Here is a 22,001-nt window from a genome sequence, read left to right on the forward strand (position 1 = left end):
TAAAGACGTTTAACTTTGTAACTACTGCACGCACAGGAAGCAGAATAAATTCCTCTTTTCAAACTGTCAAAGGTTTGCTTTGCGAACGCTGCAGGACATCGCACAATATCTTTTGAACGGGGACAAACCATTTCTTATGGGGCGCAGTAAGTACAGACGTTTAAAAAGCTCCACTCATGCCGACGATGCAGCATGAAGAAGCGCAACCTAACTTTTGACAGACAAAAGCCGGGCGCCGCTACGAGCAATATGAAATCAAACTGACAGCACACGGCGTTTCGCGCTGACTCAAAAGTGATCTCGACAGACGCTGTTCTCTGCATAACGCTGAAAGAGTTAAAGAGCGTTTCTGTTGACACGTAACAAGCTCGTTTCTTTCTACCATGATGTCACCATGACCAAATCTGTCTTTAAACACCTTGCTCAGTCTCTGACGAGACTGTCAAAAATTGCTTTCGCCGATTGTATTGCAAACCGGCGGAAGCGGGGTATTGGGAAAAGTTTTCAACTAGCAATAATCGCGCCTCGGCTAAACCTCACAGGCTACGATACTGCCACTGCGCAAAGCTGACGGTTGCCAGGCAACCGCGGGGATCCTATGGAAATCGTTATCGATCGTCTCATGGCATGTCGTTGCGGTAACGCTTCATATTTGTCGTCTTCTTCTTCTTCTAGCTTGAGGTTTTGAAGAATTTCATGACAGACAAGGGCTCCGTTGGGAACAAAGGGCGTTGTGAGAAAACCGTTGCTTATTTTCAGCAGCAGAAATACAACCCTTTAAATACAAGATGACAGAACAATGACGAAGGGCGTGCCGGGAGGAACTCATGCACTACAGAGGAAAGGGGGCGGGCACGTACAGTTCACATTCAAGCCACAAGTACTCTTCTCGGATGTTACACAAACAAATCCTAACGTCTTGAAAGCATTTCAGCATGTTTGTGTCCCACTTCCCGTGGCTGCAGGACGACTGACACGAACGGACAAACACAATCTGTGGCGTTTAGCGTGACATAGTCTTGCAGGCATCGTGCTGTCTCACTGCAATACTATACCGCTGGAGGAAACAGTCCATCTGGCCATGAAACTCATTTGAACGTCTAGCTACAGCAACTAACAATATCATGATTTATTCAGGATGTGTGGAATCGGCACGTCCCGGAGACAGCTTCCGAAATCGTGAGCATTCTCTGGTGGTGTCCTGCAGAACGCCTGTGGGCGTGCGTTGGTGGTATAGTGGTGAGCATAGCTGCCTTCCAAGCAGTTGACCTCTGTTCGATTCCCGGCCAACGCAGTTGCGATTGGTTTTAAATGCTGTCATGAGCCTTGGATTGTGACTAGCAAAGCGAAGCCTTTTGAAAGAGCTAAAGCACTGCAAAACGGAATTGAAGGAGAATCTTACAGGGGATTCTGAGCGGTGTCTGCATACACGCAGTCCGATACGGGTGCTGAAAGCTTGAGCTACTCTCAATGTCATGCTGCCTTTCCCCGGAGTAAATCTGTTACATTGAAAGAATGCTTCTGTCAGGTTCAAAAAGGGACCCTTGTTAATTGGAGAAATCAATGATTTCGAATGAATTCTGTATGCGTTAAAAGACAGCTATACACAGAAAACATGCAGGACACTGCTCATGATGTCTCAGTGCGTTTTTCAAAGCCATCTGACAAAGCCCGCCCACTGAAAACTGCAGCACATCGTGTAAAGACGTTCAACTTTGTAACTACTGCACGCACAGGAAGCAGAATAAATTCCTCTTTTCAAACTGTCAAAGGTTTGCTTTGCGAACGCTGCAGGACATCGCACAATATCTTTTGAACGGGGACAAACCATTTCTTATGGGGCGCAGTAAGTACAGACGTTTAAAAAGCTCCACTCATGCCGACGATGCAGCATGAAGAAGCGCAACCTAACTTTTGACAGACAAAAGCCGGGCGCCGCTACGAGCAATATGAAATCAAACTGACAGCACACGGCGTTTGGCGCTGACTCAAAAGTGATCTCGACAGACGCTGTTCTCTGCATGACGCTGAAAGAGCTAAAGAGCGTTTCTGTTGAGACGTAACAAGCTCGTTTCTTTCTACCATGATGTCACCATGACCAAATCTGTCTTTAAACACCTTGCTCAGTCTCTGACGAGACTGTCAAAAATTGCTTTCGCCGATTGTATTGCAAACTGGCGGAAGCGGGGTATTGGGAAAAGTTTTCAACTAGCAATAATCGCGCCTCGGCTAAACCTCACAGGCTACGATACTGCCACTGCGCAAAGCTGACGGTTGCCAGGCAACCGCGGGGATCCTATGGAAATCGTTATCGATCGTCTCATGGCATGTCGTTGCGGTAACGCTTCATATTTGTCGTCTTCTTCTTCTTCTAGCTTGAGGTTTTGAAGAATTTCATGACAGACAAGGGCTCCGTTGGGAACAAAGGGCGTTGTGAGAAAACCGTTGCTTATTTTCAGCAGCAGAAATACAACCCTTTAAATACAAGATGACAGAACAATGACGAAGGGCGTGCCGGGAGGAACTCATGCACTACAGAGGAAAGGGGGCGGGCACGTACAGTTCACATTCAAGCCACAAGTACTCTTCTCGGATGTTACACAAACAAATCCTAACGTCTTGAAAGCATTTCAGCATGTTTGTGTCCCACTTCCCGTGGCTGCAGGACGACTGACACGAACGGACAAACACAATCTGTGGCGTTTAGCGTGACATAGTCTTGCAGGCATCGTGCTGTCTCACTGCAATACTATACCGCTGGAGGAAACAGTCCATCTGGCCATGAAACTCATTTGAACGTCTAGCTACAGCAACTAACAATATCATGATTTATTCAGGATGTGTGGAATCAGCACGTCCCGGAGACAGCTTCCGAAATCGTGAGCATTCTCTGGTGGTGTCCTGCAGGGCGCCTGTGGGCGTGCGTTGGTGGTATAGTGGTGAGCATAGCTGCCTTCCAAGCAGTTGACCCGGGTTCGATTCCCGGCCAACGCAGTGGCGATTGGTTTTAAATGCTGTCATGAGCCTTGGATTGTGACTAGCAAAGCGAAGCCTTTTAAAAGAGCTAAAGCACTGCAAAACGGAATTGAAGGAGAATCTTACAGGGGATTCTGAGCGGTGTCTGCATACACGCAGTCCGATACGGGTGCTGAAAGCTTGAGCTACTCTCAATGTCATGCTGCCTTTCCCCGGAGTAAATCTGTTACATTGAAAGAATGCTTCTGGCAGGTTCAAAAAGGGACCTAATTGGAGAAATCAATGATTTCGAATGAATTCTGTATGCGTTAAAAGACAGCTATACACAGAAAACATGCAGGACACTGCTCATGATGTCTCAGTGCGTTTTTCAAAGCCATCTGACAAAGCCCGCCCACTGAAAACTGCAGCACATCGTGTAAAGACGTTCAACTTTGTAACTACTGCACGCACAGGAAGCAGAATAAATTCCTCTTTTCAAACTGTCAAAGGTTTGCTTTGCGAACGCTGCAGGACATCGCACAATATCTTTTGAACGGGGACAAACCATTTCTTATGGGGCGCAGTAAGTACAGACGTTTAAAAAGCTCCACTCATGCCGACGATGCAGCATGAAGAAGCGCAACCTAACTTTTGACAGACAAAAGCCGGGCGCCGCTACGAGCAATATGAAATCAAACTGACAGCACACGGCGTTTGGCGCTGACTCAAAAGTGATCTCGACAGACGCTGTTCTCTGCATAACGCTGAAAGAGCTAAAGAGCGTTTCTGTTGAGACGTAACAAGCTCGTTTCTTTCTACCATGATGTCACCATGACCAAATCTGTCTTTAAACACCTTGCTCAGTCTCTGACGAGACTGTCAAAAATTGCTTTCGCCGATTGTATTGCAAACCGGCGGAAGCGGGGTATTGGGAAAAGTTTTCAACTAGCAATAATCGCGCCTCGGCTAAACCTCACAGGCTACGATACTGCCACTGCGCAAAGCTGACGGTTGCCAGGCAACCGCGGGGATCCTATGGAAATCGTTATCGATCGTCTCATGGCATGTCGTTGCGGTAACGCTTCATATTTGTCGTCTTCTTCTTCTTCTAGCTTGAGGTTTTGAAGAATTTCATGACAGACAAGGGCTCCGTTGGGAACAAAGGGCGTTGTGAGAAAACCGTTGCTTATTTTCAGCAGCAGAAATACAACCCTTTAAATACACGATGACAGAACAATGACGAAGGGCGTGCCGGGAGGTCGTTGCGGTAACGCTTCATATTTGTCGTCTTCTTCTTCTTCTAGCTTGAGGTTTTGAAGAATTTCATGACAGACAAGGGCTCCGTTGGGAACAAAGGGCGTTGTGAGAAAACCGTTGCTTATTTTCAGCAGCAGAAATACAACCCTTTAAATACAAGATGACAGAACAATGACGAAGGGCGTGCCGGGAGGAACTCATGCACTACAGAGGAAAGGGGGCGGGCACGTACAGTTCACATTCAAGCCACAAGTACTCTTCTCGGATGTTACACAAACAAATCCTAACGTCTTGAAAGCATTGCAGCATGTTTGTGTCCCACTTCCCGTGGCTGCAGGACGACTGACACGAACGGACAAACACAATCTGTGGCGTTTAGCGTGACATAGTCTTGCAGGCATCGTGCTGTCTCACTGCAATACTATACCGCTGGAGGAAACAGTCCATCTGGCCATGAAACTCATTTAAACGTCTAGCTACAGCAACTAACTATATCATGATTTATTCAGGATGTGTGGAATCAGCACGTCCCGGAGACAGCTTCCGAAATCGTGAGCATTCTCTGGTGGTGTCCTGCAGGGCGCCTGTGGGCGTGCGTTGGTGGTATAGTGGTGAGCATAGCTGCCTTCCAAGCAGTTGACCTGGGTTCGGTTTCCGGCCAACGCAGTGGCGATTGGTTTTAAATGCTGTCATGAGCCTTGGATTGTGACTAGCAAAGCGAAGCCTTTTGAAAGAGCTAAAGCACTGCAAAACGGAATTGAAGGAGAATCTTACAGGGGATTCTGAGCGGTGTCTGCATACACGCAGTCCGATACGGGTGCTGAAAGCTTGAGCTACTCTCAATGTCATGCTGCCTTTCCCCAGAGTAAATCTGTTACATTGAAAGAATGCTTCTGGCAGGTTCAAAAAGGGACCCTTGTTAATTGGAGAAATCAATGATTTCGAATGAATTCTGTATGCGTTAAAAGACAGCTATACACAGAAAACATGCAGGTCACTGCTCATGATGTTTCCCGAGCCGAAACACAGTGCGTTTTTCCAAGCCATCTGACAAAGATTGCCCACTGAAAACTGCAGCAGTTGGACATGAAAAGTGCCCGATAAATGCCATTTCTCATCATTTCTCTTGGCATCAGTTCTGCTATCAAATGGGACGGAGGCAACGGGCTCAGAGAGCAGGTTAAGTGCACACCGAACGCAGATGTGTCCAAGTGTCTGTAAAAGCGCGGTGCTCCGCTGGCGCTGTTCCCTAGTGGCTTAAAGTGCCTGCCTAGTAAGCAGGCGATCCTGGGTCTGAATACCAGCGGTGCCTCTCTCCGTGTCTTGTTGTGCCGAATGTCTCATTTCAGACAAACATGTACAGCTTGGTTCAGTTTAATGCAAGAATTCATTTCCTTTCTGGAATAACTTGTTTTTGAAGAAATCCATACAGCTTGTGAAAGATGAAATCCATTTCTTGGTTGTCAGTGGAAAAAGATTGCCGGCTGCAAGAAGCGCAAGTGATTGTTTTCTTTGACCAGAAACCTGCAAATGTAGGGAGCACAAGCGGCCGTCAGTCTCTGTGGCGCAATCGGTTAGCGTGTTTGGCTGTTAACCGAAAGGTTGGGGGTTCAAGCCCACCCAGGGACGCATGTCTCCATTTTTCCAATGTAAACATCATCACCGCTAAAGAAGATGGCGCAGAAGGCTCCACAGTCAAAACGTTGTGCTTCTTTTCTTCTCTTTTCAGCATGGAGTAAACCTTTGCTTGATCCTTTGCAGCCTACGCATGCTGACACAGCTGCCTTTCTCTTAACGCGCCTCAATCATTATTCACCAAAACCATCAGCAGAATGTGTCGCCTTTGTGGTGATGTCACTCCTCTGCTTCACAAATGTCCTTAGTGACGGACCATTTCTTTCTGCCATTTTTCCGGAGCGGTTATTGATTGCTCCATCATTTCCCTCATACTTTCCAACCCTTGATTGAAAAAAAAAACAGAAACAGGCTGACAGGACGACAATCAAATTGCAAAAACTCATCAAAGCACTCGATAGAGTATTTGAATCCACAAGTAGCTACGAGCAACTTTGTCCTGGCTTGCATGAAAGTCGGAAAATGTCAAAAAGAAAAAGATGGTGGCTTTTTCATACCTGTTCTTTCATTTTTAGTTCGTTGGCTCTTCTGTCCATTGTCCTCCTGCCTGGCTCTTGACCTGTGACTGTCTGAACGCACACATTAGACTTTCGGGCGGGGGATTTGTCCTGAGCCTCTGTGAAAGACCCACCCACCCCCATAAATAACTGCTCTAGAAACACATGAATGCAAAACTAAACCACAGCTTAAAGAGGAGCTCCAACTCAGTGCCATACTAATGTAAACGAAGTAATACTAAGACATGTTCTTATGGATTTGTCTTACCTTGAGATATGTAATTGGATTTCAGGATTAACTTCCTCATTCAATGTAGTGGTGATTCTTTGCCTGGTCAGTACCTGGGTGGGAGACCTCCAGCGAACAATTAAGCTTGCTGCTGGAAGTGGTGTTAAGAGACTCTTAGGATCTTCCAGAGGTCTCTGTCCAATAGCACTAGTTGCCTTAGAGCTGGCTCAAACATTGCTCAAGAGTCTACCTTTCACAGATGCGCAAAGATGAATGATGGGGGTGCACGCTTCAAGGAGCCTTCCAACTGTAGGGACCGATTAGAGACGATCCGTAGCATGTGTTCGTTTCCATATACGCCCCGTGTCTCAACGGTAGGACAGAGTCAAATACTGCCTCGACACGTAACAGCGTTATATTAAACCGCAGGACTTGAGGGCTGTTTTGTTTGAATGTTCAAGGCATTGGTAAGAGCGTAGGTCAAGGGCCATTGGTGCATCTCCTGTAACTGGAGTAAAAATGCTATTCAAAGTGCAGTGACTAAAATCGTCATCCACATGTCTCCGTTGTTGATTGCTTTCTGTCTAAGAACGTTCTGTTTTCATGTCCGAACGGGGAGACTTTATCATTCCAACTTGAAGCCACCCTTAAGTCCTCTGAGGTGTGTGTGTGTGTGTGTGTGTGTGTGCACGTATGGCGTAAAAGGTTTCTTAAACGGAGAGCGAACTTGAATAAAGTTGCCTCCGCTGCCGCCGCCGCCTCGCACTCCCTGTTCGATTGTAGCAAGAAGGCAGCGGCCGCGGCGCTCGCTGTAGTCGTGGCCGAGTGGTTAAGGTGACGGACTTGAAATCCGTTGGGGTCTCCCCGCGCAGGTTCAAATCCTGCCGACTACGGCGTCCTTTGCATTTGGTTGCGTGCATGCGTGTAAAAGGACCAGCGCCGTTTCGTTTTCGCTGGGACCTTTAACACTCTAAATCGCCTGGACCCGCAGCCTGTGAAATCGATTCTTCAGCACCCACAAAGGACGCTTTGCCGCTGGACACAGATACCGATGCTTTTCTGCAACGAGCTTTCCAGCTGAATTTTCTCGGCAGCTCCGTACTGAACCTGTTCTCCATTGCAACATAGCGGAGGCTCGTCACGTCTATAGCAAGGCTGTGTAGGACCGCATACGCCACAGTGACTTGTACACAGACCACATGAAAGGCAAGCAAAATACACTTTTAAAATTCCAAAGACTCACAAGGTCAGAGGAACAGCGATGACCTGAACAGATCTGTTACAGAAGTCTAGGCTGACCTTTTTAGAGCTGTAATTGCATTTTTGTTTAATAGAAGATCAAATCTACTCGCATGTACCAGCACCTTACAGTTTATTGATGTTAATTCTGTTTAAGTAATAAGATTGCTAACGATGTTGGACTTTAGCCGGTGTTTTTTAGACCAAATTGCTTACACTTCTGTAAGGAATACACAGTACGTGCCTTTGTCAGTCATTGCTCACCATACCTGTAACTTTCTTATCTAACTCACTTCCTCAAATGGTGAAGGTCCACAAACATAAATGAAAAAAAAACCCTTGTTGTAGATGAGGTGCACAAAAAAGAAGCCCCTGATAGTGTATAACACATTTGTACTATTGCAGAGACACATGTAACATATATATATACTGTATATATATATGAAACAGAAATAGAAACAGAAACAGGAATCGCTTACTCACCTGGAGAATCTCTGTAGGAATATCTAGCATTTATCAATGGAAATAAAAGCTGCTTTAATACAGTGCATGTTTAAACTCAAACCCTCAGCTGCTGTTCTTGTTTGTTTTGGGACAAATTGCAACTGAGCATCGCATGAGCCGTTACGTACCCTTATCTGTTAGGGAATTTCAAGGGAGGAGTTAGGTCAGAATGGGTAGGCTGCAAAACAACAAGTAAAGATTTATTTCAAGATGAAACGTTGTGGCGGTTTTCTTATCTTTTCAGCATGGACTAAACTTTTACGTGTTCTTTATATGCTATATGTGTATATATTAGCACCAATGTTGTTCTTAAAAACTAACATGAAATTGTCAGGGACATTCAGCTATATACAAAGACGAGACAGACAAAGTAATAATTCTGTATTAACGTGGCCTACATATTGACGCAATGATCGAACTAACTGACATGTTCTGATTCAGATCCCCTGCAGTTCATGCCAATTAGAACAATAGCAATGCTGAGTCCTCCCCACCCTACCGAGCACAAATTCAGCTGCTCTCCAGTTCTGTTCTGCATGTTTTTTCATTGCAATTGAGCTCGGAGCTGGAGATGATCTCCATACAGTTCTGTGTTCACTAGCCCGCACTTGCGTGCTAATTTACGGGTTGTGGCAAATGCTTTTCTATAGTTCATATACATGACGGCAACCTGTTACCGAGGAACCTGAGAGGTTTAAAAGCCTCACGAGCCAGGCAGGACGCGAACCTACAATCTTCTGATCCGAAGTCAGACGCGTTATCCATTACGCCACTGGCCCATAGGACATGCGCTTGCACTCCACCACAGAGAGCTCTACACTGCTACTAGTAGTACACTTCCCCATCTAAATTTTCACAGCAAGAAACTTGTGTTTCCTACTATTTTTATCAGGTTTAAAATATCATCTCCTTAAAACAGAAAAAGTGTTGATGTGTCGTGCTGAAATTCCGATTGATTTTGAATTCAAAGAAAAAAGGTTTTCTTCCAAAACACCATGAAATTGTCACATCTTGCAGACAATAGGTGTATTCCATGTTGAAAAGAGAAGACAGAAAACCATGGAGCCTTTTACAGGTGTGAGGCTTCTTCAGGTGTGAGAAGATCTCACAGTCGAAACGCTGTGTTTCCGTTCTTCTCTTTTCAGCATGCAATAAACCTATTGCTTGTTCCTTTGCAGCCGAGGCATGCTGACGTAGCTACCCAGCTGAACATCTTGCAGACTCTACAGTACTTCTCTCCTGTAGAAGTAAAGCAGGGCTTGCTGGGTGAGCTTTTGCTCCGGTAAATTAGGTCACGTGTCATGTTAAATCACTTCTTCTAAACACAACATTTGCTGGTGCTAGCTTTCCCCATTAAAAAAAGAGACATTTCCCTTACAGTACATGACATATCGTTTTTATTCTATCAATAAGTATAGAAATTAAACAAAAGAAAAAATGGTGTCGCCAAAGAATGGGAGGTGTCAAGGGCATTGAGCTCCTTGGACATGAAAAGTGCCCGATAAATGCCATTTCTCATCATTTCTCTTGGCGTCAGTTCTGCTATTAAATGGGACGGAGGCAACGGGCTCAGAGAGCAGGTTAAGTGCACACCGAACGCAGATGTGTCCAAGTGTCTGTAAAAGCGCGGTGCTCCGCTGGCGCTGTTCCCTAGTGGCTTAAAGTGCCCGCCTAGTAAGCAGGCGATCCTGGGTCTGAATACCAGCGGTGCCTCTCTCCGTGTTTTGTTGTGCCGAATGTATCATTTCAGACAAACATGTACAGCTTGGTTCAGTTTAATGCAAGAATTCATTTCCTTTCTGGAATAACTTGTTTTTGAAGAAATCCATACAGCTTGTGAAAGATGAAATCCATTTCTTGGTTGTCAGTGGAAAAAGATTGCCGGCTGCAAGAAGCGCAAGTGATTGTTTTCTTTGACCATAAACCGGCTGTTAACCGAAAGGTTGGTGGTTCAAGCCCACCCAGGGACGCATGTCTCAGTTTTTCCAATGCAAACATCATCACAGCTAAAGAAGATGGCGCAGAAGGCTCCACAGTCGAAACTTTGTGCTTCTTTTCTTCTCTTTTCAGCATGGAGTAAACCTTTGCTTGATCCTTTGCAGCCTAAGCATGCTGACGCAGCTACCTTTCTCTTAACGCGCCTCAATCATTATTCACCAAAACCATCAGCAGAATGTGTCTCCTTTGTGGTGATGTCACTCCTCTGCTTCACAAATGTCCTTAGTGACGGACCATTTCTTTCTGCCATTTTTCCGGAGCGGTTATTGATTGCTCCATCATTTCCCTCATACTTTCCATCCCTAGATTGAAAAAAAAAACAGAAACAGGCTGACAGGACGACAATCAAATTGCAAAAACTCATCAAAGCACTCGATAGAGTATTTGAATCCACAAGTAGCTACGAGCAACTTTGTCCTGGCTTGCATGAAAGTCGGAAAATGTCAAAAAGAAAAAGATGGTGGCTTTTTCATACCTGTTCTTTCATTTTTAGTTCGTTGGCTCTTCTGTCCATTGTCCTCCTGCCTGGCTCTTGACCTGTGACTGTCTGAACGCACACAGTAAAATTTCATGTGGGGTATTTGTCCTGAGCCTCTGTGAAAGACCCACCCACCCACCTCTATAAATAACTGCTCTAGAAACACATGAATGCAAAACTAAACCACAGCTTAAAGAGGAGCTTGTCATGACCACCAGGCAGTTAAGACCAACTCTTAAGCGATCTAATCAGCACCAGCAGTGGGTGATTATTAACAAACGCCGCCGCACGAGTTAACCCACCTGCACACACTCCACCGTGCGGTACGCAGTGCTATTTTTACCATCTTTACCTGCTTCCCGCTGCTTGGTATTGAGTCTACTCTTTGAGAGCTCTACCTGGCGTTTTTCCATTACCTCGTTTATTCTGGATATTGGACTCCCCTTCTGCCTTTTCGACTTTGGACCTCGCCTCTCACCTCGGACTGTTTGCCACCAGTGTTCTCCCTGGATTACGACTTACCTTACGCCTCTTGACCACGAAACAAAGCAAAGCAGAGCAAAACAAAACGAACAGACGAAAACCCTCACGTCCCGCACTTGCATACTGTATAACGCCGTTACGTGCCCAAGCGGTATTGTATGTCATCCTAGCACTGCACCCCGGGTCGTACGGTATATGGGAACGAGCACACGCCACGAATCGTCTCGAATCACTCCCTACAGCTGTAAGGTGCCTTGAAGCATGCACCCCCAACATTCTTCTTTGCGCATCTGTGAAAGGTAAACTCTTGAGCAAACTCTGAACCAGCTCTAAGGAAACTAATCCGATTAGACGTTACTTTGACTCATCCTTTAAGGGACCCTTGTTAATTGGAGAAATCAATGATTTCGAATGAATTCTGTATGCGTTAAAAGACAGCTATACACAGAAAACATGCAGGACACTGCTCATGATGTTTCCCGAGCCGAAACACAGTGCGTTTTTCCAAGCCATTTGACAAAGCCCGCCCACTGAAAACTGCAGAAGATCGTGTAAAGGCGTTCAACTTTGTAACTACTGCACGCACAGGAAGCAGAATAAATTCCTCTTTTGAAACTGTCAAAGGTTTGCTGCAGGACATCGCACAATCTCTTTTGAACGGGGACAAACGATTTCTTATGGGGCGCAGTAAGTACAGACGTTTATAAAGCTCCACTCATGCCGACGATGCAGCATGAAGAAGCGCAACCTAACGTTTGACAGACAAAAGCCGGGCGCCGCTACGAGCAATATGAAATCAAACTGACAGCACACGGCGTTTCGCGCTGACTCAAAAGTGATCCCGACAGACGCTGTTCTCTGCATAACGCTGAAAGAGCTAAAGAGCGTTTCTGTTGAAACGTAACAAGCTCGTTTCTTTCTATCATGATGTCACCATGACAAAATCTGTCTTTAAACACCTTGCTCAGTCTCTGACGAGACTGTCAAAAATTGCTTTCGCCGATTGTATTGCAAACCGGCGGAAGGGGGGTATTGGGAAAAGTTTTCAACTAGTAATAATCGCGCCTCGGCTAAACCTCACAGGCTACGATACTGCCACTGCGCAAAGCTGACGGTTGCCAGGCAACCGCGGGGATCCTATGGAAATCGTTATCAATCGTCTCATGGCATGTCGTTGCTGTAACGCTTCATATTTGTCGTCTTCTTCTTCTAGCTTGAGGTTTTGAAGAATTTCATGACAGACAAGGGCTCCGTCGGAAACAAAGGGCGTTGTGAGAAAACCGTTGCTTATTTTCAGCAGCAGAAATACAACCCTTTAAATACAAGATGACAGAACAATGACGAAGGGCATGCCGGGAGGAACTCATGCACTACAGAGGAAAGGGGGCGGGCACGTACAGTTCACATTCAAGCCACAAGTACTCTTCTCGGATGTTGCATAAACAAATCCTAACGTCCTGAAAGCATTGCAGCATGTTTGTGTCCCACTTCCCGTGGTTGCAGGACGACTGACACGAACGGACAAACACAATCTGTGGCGTTTAGCGTGACATAGTCTTGCAGGCATCGTGCTGTCTCACTGCAATACTATACCACTGGAGGAACAGCCCGGGTTCGATGAGCCTTGGAATGTGACTAGGAAAGTGAAGCCTTTTGAAAGAGGTAAAACACTGCTCAAAGGAACTGAGGGAGAATCTTACAGGGGATTCTGAGCGGTGTCTAAATAAATAAATTCTTCAGCGTCCGCGGATGGCATTTTGCAGCTGGAAACAGATGTCGACGCTTTTTGAACAGAGCACCAAAAAAGCGTCTTTTTTGACGGTACAGGTATTGAGCATTGGTGGTTCAGTGGAAGAATTCCTGCCTGCCAAGTAGGAGGCTCGGGTTTGATTCCTGGCCAATGCAGTGGCTTTTGCATGCTCACCACTATACCACCAACACACGCCCACAGGATCCCAGCAGGACACCACCAGAGAATGCTCACGATTTCGGAAGCTGTCTCCGGGACGTGCTGATTCCACACATCCTGAATAAATCATGATATTGTTAGTTGCTGTAGCTAGACGTTCAAATGAGTTTCATGGCCAGATGGACTGTTTCCTCCAGCGGTATAGTATTGCAGTGAGACAGCACGATGCCTGCAAGACTATGTCACGCTAAACGCCACAGATTGTGTTTGTCCAAATTTGAACTTTCACAAAAGCATGCTAGCAGACAAATGCGCCTCAGAGGACTTAAGGCTGGCTTCAAGTTGGAATGATAAAGTCTCCCCGTCCGGTTAGGAAAAGGGAACTTTGTTAGACAGAAAGAAGGAAGTAACAATAACGGAGAATTGTGTGCAAGAATTTTAGAAGCTGCGCAGCCCTGCAGTTTCAATAGCCCTTTTATTCGTGTTAGATGCTGGAATTGCCTTTTTTTGACGCTCTTACGAATGCGATGTCAACGAAAACAGAACAAAGCACAAAAAAACCCTCAAGTCCTGCAGTTGGATAGAATGCCGTTACACGTCCAAGCCGTATTTGACTTCATCCTACCATTGCAACATGGGGCGTATATGGAAACGAACACACGCTACGACTTGTCTCTAATAAGTCCCTACAGTTGTAAGGCGCCTGGAAGCATGCACCCCCATCATTAATCTTTGCGCATCTGTGCAAGGTAAACTCTGGAGCAGTCTTTGAAACGGCTCAAAGGAAACACGTGATTGATTCCATGTGCATCTGGGGTTCATTTCTTATTTACATTTAATTCAAGGGAAAGGCTTGGGTCAGTTTCAGATGGCCTCCAACAGCGAGATTCAAGCGCCCCACCTTCAGCCCAATCTGCGCCACCAGAACGCCAACGGCTCCTCTGCTCTCCGGGGTGCGGTTGTGACCCCGTAACCTAAAGTGTTGGTGGCAGACAAATGGAGACTAACAGGTGACGTCCTAGGACATGACTACATTGTGACACTCGGTGGGGATGGTGACCATTGCTTGGAAAAGAGTGCGAGGCCCCTTTAGAAAAACATTTTGTTAACAGGCATTCTGCCTCAGCCTAAACACCTATAGCTTGAAAAGCGCATGCTATTAGACAGGCACCTCTGCAAGACCTTAAGAGTCTCTTAAACTAGTGATAGTAAGGTGTTCCCAATGGGCGATGTTCGGCTTTCAAATCATCTCTCCTTGGAAGCGCCGAGATGCAGCTGTTTAAGGCTTAGAAGCAGCTGACTGTTTCACTACCTAGCTGATCACTGTCAGTCAGGGAGCTCAGAGGTGAAAAGCCTGTCTGAGAGACAATTCGCCGTCGATGAGTTCAATATGTTCCGTACCAGCTCGGCGCACCTGAGATCATCTTGGTAGCCGTGTAGCTCAGATGAGTGAGAGCGTGTGTGTGTGTACCACCGTGATTGGATGCCGGTCCTTCTCAGGTCACAGTAAACCTTCTGCTGCCTAACTTTCCTAATTTTGGGGATCCCTTTCAAAAAGCAAAGGAAAAAAAAAACTGGCTCTTCATCAGCGTGATCGACCCCACCCAGTGTGCCCCAGTGGCCTAATGGATAAGGCACTGGCCTCCTAAGCCAGGGATTGTGGGTTCGAGTCCCATCTGGGGTGCTCCTGTCCCCTTTTGAGAGTACAAATGTCCTTGCAATTTGCGGAGCTGCAACCCCACCTTACTCAGTGAGCGTCTGTGCTTTTCTCTCACATACAGTTGGGAGAAAAACTTTTGTAAACAGCCCTTCGGAATGATGTGGATTTCTGCATGAATGGCTCCTAACATGTGATCTTATCTTTATCTAAGTCATAATAATCAATAAAGAGAGTCGAGACGATTCGTGGCGTGTGCTCGTTCCCATATACCGTACGCCCCGGGGTACAGTGCTAGGATGACGTACAATACCGCTTGGGCACGTAACGGCGTTATATGCAGGGTTTTTGTTTGTTCGTTTTGTTTTGCTCTGCTTTGCTTTGTTTTGCTTTCCATCGCGTTGGTAAGAGCGTAAATAAAAAGGCGATTCCTGCGTCTACCACTAATGTAAGAGCTATTTCAAGTGCAACGTGGTGCGGCTTTTCAAATGCTTGTGGGCATTTCTCTGTTGTTGATTCTTTTTTTGTGTGTAACAAAGTGGCATTTTCATGTCCGGACTGGGAGACTTTATCATTCCGACATGAAGCCACCCTTAAGTCCTCTGAGGCGTGTCTGTCTGCAAGGCTTGTATTTTGGAAATGTTTTTTTGAAACGGAGAACGACTTTGAAATAGGCTCCCGCCGGCGCCTCGAGATCCAGGTAAGATTGTAGCAAGAACGCAGCGGGGGTGGGGCTTGCTGTAGTCGTGGCCGAGTGGTTAAGGTGATGGACTAGAAATCCATTGGGGTCTCCCCACGCAGGTTCGAATCCTGCCGACTACGTTGTCCGCCTCCAGTTGGTGTGTTTCGGTGCAAGCGAAGAAGCGCGCCTTTTTGCTGTTCCTGGTGGTTTTAAAACGCCCAATCGCTTGTACCCGCTGCCTTGGAAATAAGTTCTTCAGCGTCCGCGAATGGCATTTTGCAGCTGGAAGCAGATGTCAACGCGTTTTGCACAGAGCACCAAAAAAGCGTCTTTTTTGAAGGCCCAAGCACTGAGCATTGGTGGTTCAGTAGTAAAATTCTTGCCTGCCACGCGGGAGGCTTGGGTTCGATTCCCGGCCAATTTAGTGGCTTTTGCAGCGAGCGGCTCCATCACTTGCATCCCCTTGCAACTCGCAACTGAAAACCCACTGAAGCTAAGCAGGTGTGAGCCAGGTCAGTACCCGGATGAGGGTGAGCTACAGGGAAAAACAAAGCTTCCAGCTGGAAGCGGTGTTAATGGTGCCGGCGGGGGGGGCGCTCACCCTGAGGTCTGTGCAGGTCCCAATGCCCCAGTATAGTGACGGAGATACTGTGTTGTAAAAGGGCGCTGTCTTTTGGATGAGATGTAAAACCGAGGTCACAGCGCTCTGTGGTCATTCAAAATGACCACCAAAACCTTTGACAAAAGATCTTGGTAATTGATGGTCTTCAATAATGCTTCTCCTTTAGGTACATTTTAAATCAGCTGAAAAATGCTGTGAAATGGGGGGGCACTTCAGGCCAGTGTAGGATTTGGGTTACAAGAACTATGAAACTGCACGAGAAAGCCCGTACACTGAATTACACGGCTTTCTATTCAAAGGAGGACAAAAGAAATTCCCTGAGTTCGATTTTTTGCAGCACAGAGAGGAGCACTGTCGTGAGGCTGGTTAGCTCAGTTGGTTATAGCGTGGTGCTAATAACGCCAAGGTCACGGGTTCGAGCCCTGTACGGGACAGGTCCTTTTCTCCTCTCTTACCAAAGCTGTTAGGTTCCGTTCCGTGGTGAGAGGGGTTGTCATGCAACGCTGCCACATAGTGCCGACAGACAAGAGTGTTGCGGGAGAAGAGAAAAGTGTTTGAAGATTTAAAGAGTGTCTAAGGTGGAGCTAAAATCAAGTGTCACAAATGCAAGTGGTTGGATTTCCAATGTTTAATATGGTAAAAATAAGCGGAAGTTATCTGCCGGTCCGGCACAGTCTGCCATGCTTTTGTCATATACTGTAAAGTGGTGTCGAACTGGGTGTCGAACTGGAGCCTCACCATTTGCATATGTGAGGCTCCAGTTATACATCGAGTGTCACATTAAATGACAAAAATGAAGAGAGTTAAAGCAGCTGGAGAGGTATTCTTACAACTTTTGAGCTGAAACAGTTTTGGAAAATGTTTCCTTCACACTGCACTGTACAACATAGGCAGCCAAGAGTCTCCAAAACAAAACAGAATTGACAGATAGGAGAAAATTCCCACTCGTCCTGAATTTCCCAAAATCCAGCACTGAGCGTAAACAAAGTGTCTAAGTAGCGTGGGAATGCTAACCCTAACCCTAGCTGGAGTTTGAGCAATCCAGCACTGAGCGTAAAAAGATGAGTCAAAGTAACGTCTAATCGGATTAGTTTCCTTAGAGCTGGTTCAGAGTTTGCTCAAGAGTTTACCTTTCACAGATGCGCAAAGAAGAATGTTGGGGGTGCACGCTTCAAGGCGCCTTACAGCTGTAGGGAGTGATTCGAGACGATTCGTGGCGTGTGCTCGTTCCCATATACCGTACACCCCGGGGTGCAGTGCGTAACGGCGTTATATGCAGGGTTTTCGTTTGTTCGTTTTGTTTTGCTCTGCTTTGCTTTGTTTTGCTTTCCATCGCGTTGGTAAGAGCGTAAATAAAAAGGCGATTCCTGCGTCTACCACTAATGTAAGAGCTATTTCATGTGCGACGTGGTGTGGCTTTTCAAATGCTTGTGGGCATTTCTCTGTTGTTGATTCTTTTTTTGTGTGTAACAAAGTGGCATTTTCATGTCCGGACGGGGAGACTTTATCATTCCGACATGAAGCCACCCTTAAGTCCTCTGAGGCGTGTCTGTCTGCAAGGCTTGTACAGATGCAGCCATTAAAAAGGGGTGGGGTATTTCGCGGCATACCCCGGTGGGCGTGTAGCGGTAACACGCGGTTTCACACGGTTAATCGCGTCATTTGACGTCATGCCGGAAACTATCCGGTGTCACCTTGTAAAACCGCCAGGGGGAGCTTAACCTCTCATGTACAGCATTTGAGCTTTTAATTTTGAACTGTGTATTACAGCATGTAATCATCAGTCATTAAAATGTTGGTATATTTTATGAAAGCAAGATTGCTAAGTTGGACAAAAGTACACAACCTACCTTTATCAGAAATATTTATGCATCAAAGCCTTTACCGAAGATATTACTAATAGTATTAATAATGAATGACTTTGGACAAGCTGTATTCTCAAAGTATAGTTTCTTTAGCACATTTGTACAGGCACTTGGAATCTGTCCAAGCCATACTTTGTCAGGCATTTTGTTTTACTTCAACGGGCATAAAAACTCCCTTGCTTTTAACAGGGCGTTTCATAATTTCTAACCACGAAAATTATTTAAAATGCGACACTTCTCATTCAACTAGAGCTCAAAATATCACAAGGATCCTCAAGAGCACAGCAAAGACTGTATTAAAAGATACTTGTATGAGATACATGAGAATCCAGGCTTTTTTATCAACGCTTTCTTTTCCGTATACCAGATTTTATGGAACCACTTCAGAAGGGTGTCAGCCAGTCAGATTCCAGGAATCGGTACTTTAAAGGAAAAATACACACTGGTATTCCATTTCTCCCTAACGATTTTAAGCATCGAAGTATTTAACTAGCATGTGAAATAGCATGTGAAAAAGTGGTAGTTTTAAGCTTTTCTGCTAATATAATATGGAATCGCGTATCTAAAGAATTTAATAATGAAATGATTATATTCGTGTACTGTGACAGGGCTGTGTAGGGCTGTTTCGCCTCTCTCTTCATTTGATTTCCCTTGTAGCCTACTGGTCTACGTGCCCGATTATCAACTCACGGATTGTGTGTTCAAATCCAGCTGGTGCTGGACTTTTCTTTTAACAAACATTTCTTCGAAAAAATAGAATAGCAATATTATGGACAATCAATTGACTTTTATATTTCAAAATATCACAACATGATCGATTCTAAGTCATTTTTGATGACAATGAATAGTCACCTTCTTCCTTTCTGACAACGGTCCCTGCTTCTGCTTCCTGCTTCTATTGTGTGTGTGTGTAATAGAGTAAATGTTTATAGAGAAATGGAGGCTGGACAGTATGCGTTACAATATAAACATTTATATTGATTTAAATCGTGTTTTGATTTAAATCGCAAACGCGTGTTTAATTATATGTTTTTTTTAATCATAATCAGGCTAATGCAACATAAATTGATACAGTATCTTTGTCTTCTAAGTATCTTAATAAACTTTCAGCATAGCTTTCTACCCGTTTAGATGTATATTTCTTGGGATTTTGGGATCAAACGTGGAAGGATTAGATTGTAATCGTTTTTATTTTTCAAATTCGTTTTAGAAAAGTGTAATCTATACCTGCCCAGACTGTACGCCTTCCTAAACCCCGCCTTTCACTCCTGTCCTGCTCTTCCCCACGCACCCCAGCCGGGCGCTCTTCGGCCTCTGCCCGGGACGAATGTATATTTTGATATTTACACCCGGCGCGGCACCGAGGGATTTATAACTGCATTTATAACTTCGTTTTTAAAATTAGTCAAGCAATATGAAGCATCACCTTTTACTTTTAAGTCCCTTAAACACATTGAGCACAGCTTTCTCACCACTTAAGATTACTTTTTGATACCATCCTTACACAAAGCAGAAACTTTCCGATGACATACAGTACACGTGGAAAGATTACAGATTTTAATCGTCTTTAATTTTGTTACGTTATACGTTTTAGGAACGTTTCATCTAAACAAACACCACAAAACTATTCTCGATTGTATTTCTGAATGTTATGTTACACCTACAGTAGTTCACTGCTTTAAATACATCGAATTAAGAAAGTTAGGTGTAGCACTTTAGATCTTTTTTTCTGAACCAGGGAAAATCTGATCATGTTTCTCTATAACAATAATAAAAAACTTTATTTTACATATCACCTTTAAAAGTGGCATCTCAAAGCAATACAGTAGATGGAAAAACAGTTAAAGGTTAAACATTAGAGGCTTGCCACACCCGGACTGTTAAACCAATGCATTAGCACGTCAAAGCCCATTAAGGACCCGGGCGCAATAGTTGCTTTGTCCCTTGATTTACTGATCTGCATTAATTATGGAAATTGAGTTCCTGCTCTTTGCAGACGACCTGGTCCCGCTGTCGCCCACAGAACAGAGGCTGCGCCAGAACCTGGCACTGCTGGAGCAGCACTGTCAGACCTGGGCGCCAACAGTCAATCTGGACAAGACCAGAGTTATGGTTTTCCAGAAAAAAAGCCAGACCTCCGGGAAACAGGTTCAAATTCACACTTAACAACACATTAACACCTAACAACGGGAGCAGGGACGAATAAGGTCAGTACCCACTATTGTTAAACATACAGAAAAGAATATTAAAGTATTGAATATTAGCCATACAGAACATTAAAGTGCCCCTTTTCCATTCAGCGGGTGCCTGAGCCGCTGTGTCCTATCTTCTGACAGTCGCCGTTGTGAATGTCTGTAGAGTGTATCTTATTTTTAGTACTATATTTTTGTATTATATTCCCTATTAATCAAACTCTAAGAGTATGTATCGGCTTGTCCCCTCCTCCCGCCCCTCTCTGTGTACAGTAGAGCCTCCTGTCCAGCCAGCACATGTCCTCAGACATTCAAAACCGCGACATATCATAAAACGTTACATATAGTTAAATTATTAGTTGTTTTTCAGGAAGTTAAAAAAAAACACTTGAATTACTTATCCAGTCTCTCGAAATAAAGTTATTTTCAAGCAATGCAACAAACGTCGGGCAATGTGCTTTTTTTAATCCAACATTGACAGCCACATCTCAAATCTTGTCAGTCAGCTCTTTTTTCTCTATTTGAATTGTGGCTTACACATCGCACGACTTTAAAAGCTAGAAAGACAGGTTTCGATTCACATTAGCTGGCGAGCCTTGTTAACAAAAAAACTAATAATAATGTAACATGCCACTGTTTGTTCATGAACAAAGTTATACTGAGATTTCGTTAGATGCGCAATAAAAAAAAAATTGAATCCCCGGCGGAACACATTCCACAAGAATCAGCGCTTTTACAGTATATATCACCTTTAAAGGTGGCTTCTCAAAACGCTTTACAGCCAGAGGGCGCTCCTTCTCTGTCCTGTCCCTAGTTTCCGGTCTGCTGTCCTTCCGGTCCCTCTCTTTCCCTTGGGCTATATATTTCCGGGTCTTGCACTCTGTCCTGGCTCAGCATTGACGTTTGGATGTCCTGAGACCCGCCTAGCACCAGGGTGCCCCACGTCCGCTCCCTGAGGGCATAGGTTTCTATACGGCATTCCTGAACTCTTTGCACTAATGAGCCCGGGCCTTTTTCCCGTCTCGCCGCTACGCATATGGGTCTTTTTCCGCTCTCCTGCTCCCCACGGTTAGTCCCTTTGGACGTCCGTGACAGGCACCCCGGGAGTGCTGTCCTTTTGCAGCCACCTGGACAGACCACTCAGACACATCTGCATTCGGTGTGTGCTCCGCCTGCTCGCTGAGCAAGTTGCCACCTTTACATACAATAGCAACATCGACACCAAGAGAAAGGGTGACAAATGGCTTTTATCTGGAACTTTTCATGTCCAAGGAGCTCAATGTGCTTTCTGTGTACAACAGGGCCACTGAACTCCACACTGGCCACTGAACCACAGCAGTGGCTTGCTGGCTTGACATCTCCCAAGGAAAATGTTGAAATCGCATGTGGAACAGGAAAATGACCCTCGAGTACGAGGGAAAAAAAAGAAAAAGATCATCTGGAGCGTGCCGGACAGCCCAGTTCCCTCGACGAGGTGGCCGAGTGGTTAAGGCGATGGATTGCTAATCTGTTGTGTTCTGCACGCATGGGTTCAAATCCCATCCTTGTCACGCTCCATCTCTGACACGTGTGCCCGTTTGGCGTTGGCCCTCCTGTTGTTTGCTCCGGTTCTAGAGCCGGACATTTTCTAGCGGTGGCTGAACATGGTATAGTAGGCTAACGTCAGTATCGAGCAGTGACAGTAACAGTATTTACGTGCCGCTGCTGTCAAGTGGCTCTGGGTTGAGATTGCGTTTTCACTTACTTGCAACGCAAACGGAGAAAGCGAGTTTTGACAGTCTCTCGAGAGACTGCGC

General features: G+C 45.4%; 9 non-coding genes across 9 annotated transcripts; 4 read left to right on the forward strand and 5 right to left on the reverse strand.

Annotated features, from left to right (window-relative positions):
• Positions 1-427: 427 nt before the first annotated feature.
• LOC138226785 (U4 spliceosomal RNA) lies at positions 428-569 on the reverse strand. The gene has a single exon (XR_011184689.1). It is a non-coding gene; the product is annotated as a U4 spliceosomal RNA (small nuclear RNA).
• A 1,558-nt stretch (positions 570-2,127) lies between these two features.
• LOC138226791 (U4 spliceosomal RNA) lies at positions 2,128-2,269 on the reverse strand. Its single transcript, XR_011184694.1, has one exon. It is a non-coding gene; the product is annotated as a U4 spliceosomal RNA (small nuclear RNA).
• Positions 2,270-2,922: 653 nt separating this feature from the next.
• trnag-ucc (transfer RNA glycine (anticodon UCC)) lies at positions 2,923-2,994 on the forward strand. The gene has a single exon. It is a non-coding gene; the product is annotated as a tRNA-Gly (tRNA).
• An 828-nt stretch (positions 2,995-3,822) lies between these two features.
• LOC138226786 (U4 spliceosomal RNA) lies at positions 3,823-3,964 on the reverse strand. Its single transcript, XR_011184690.1, has one exon. It is a non-coding gene; the product is annotated as a U4 spliceosomal RNA (small nuclear RNA).
• Positions 3,965-7,387: 3,423 nt separating this feature from the next.
• trnas-uga (transfer RNA serine (anticodon UGA)) lies at positions 7,388-7,469 on the forward strand. Its single transcript has one exon. It is a non-coding gene; the product is annotated as a tRNA-Ser (tRNA).
• Positions 7,470-9,025: 1,556 nt separating this feature from the next.
• Positions 9,026-9,098, reverse strand: trnar-ucg (transfer RNA arginine (anticodon UCG)). Its single transcript has one exon. It is a non-coding gene; the product is annotated as a tRNA-Arg (tRNA).
• A 3,148-nt stretch (positions 9,099-12,246) lies between these two features.
• Positions 12,247-12,388, reverse strand: LOC138226798 (U4 spliceosomal RNA). Its single transcript, XR_011184702.1, has one exon. It is a non-coding gene; the product is annotated as a U4 spliceosomal RNA (small nuclear RNA).
• A 2,410-nt stretch (positions 12,389-14,798) lies between these two features.
• Positions 14,799-14,871, forward strand: trnar-ccu (transfer RNA arginine (anticodon CCU)). Its single transcript has one exon. It is a non-coding gene; the product is annotated as a tRNA-Arg (tRNA).
• Positions 14,872-15,584: 713 nt separating this feature from the next.
• On the forward strand, positions 15,585-15,666 carry trnas-aga (transfer RNA serine (anticodon AGA)). Its single transcript has one exon. It is a non-coding gene; the product is annotated as a tRNA-Ser (tRNA).
• Positions 15,667-22,001: the final 6,335 nt, after the last annotated feature.

Source organism: Lepisosteus oculatus, unplaced genomic scaffold (genome assembly GCF_040954835.1).
Source record: "Lepisosteus oculatus isolate fLepOcu1 unplaced genomic scaffold, fLepOcu1.hap2 HAP2_SCAFFOLD_172, whole genome shotgun sequence".
Taxonomy (NCBI): Eukaryota; Metazoa; Chordata; class Actinopteri; order Semionotiformes; family Lepisosteidae; genus Lepisosteus; species Lepisosteus oculatus.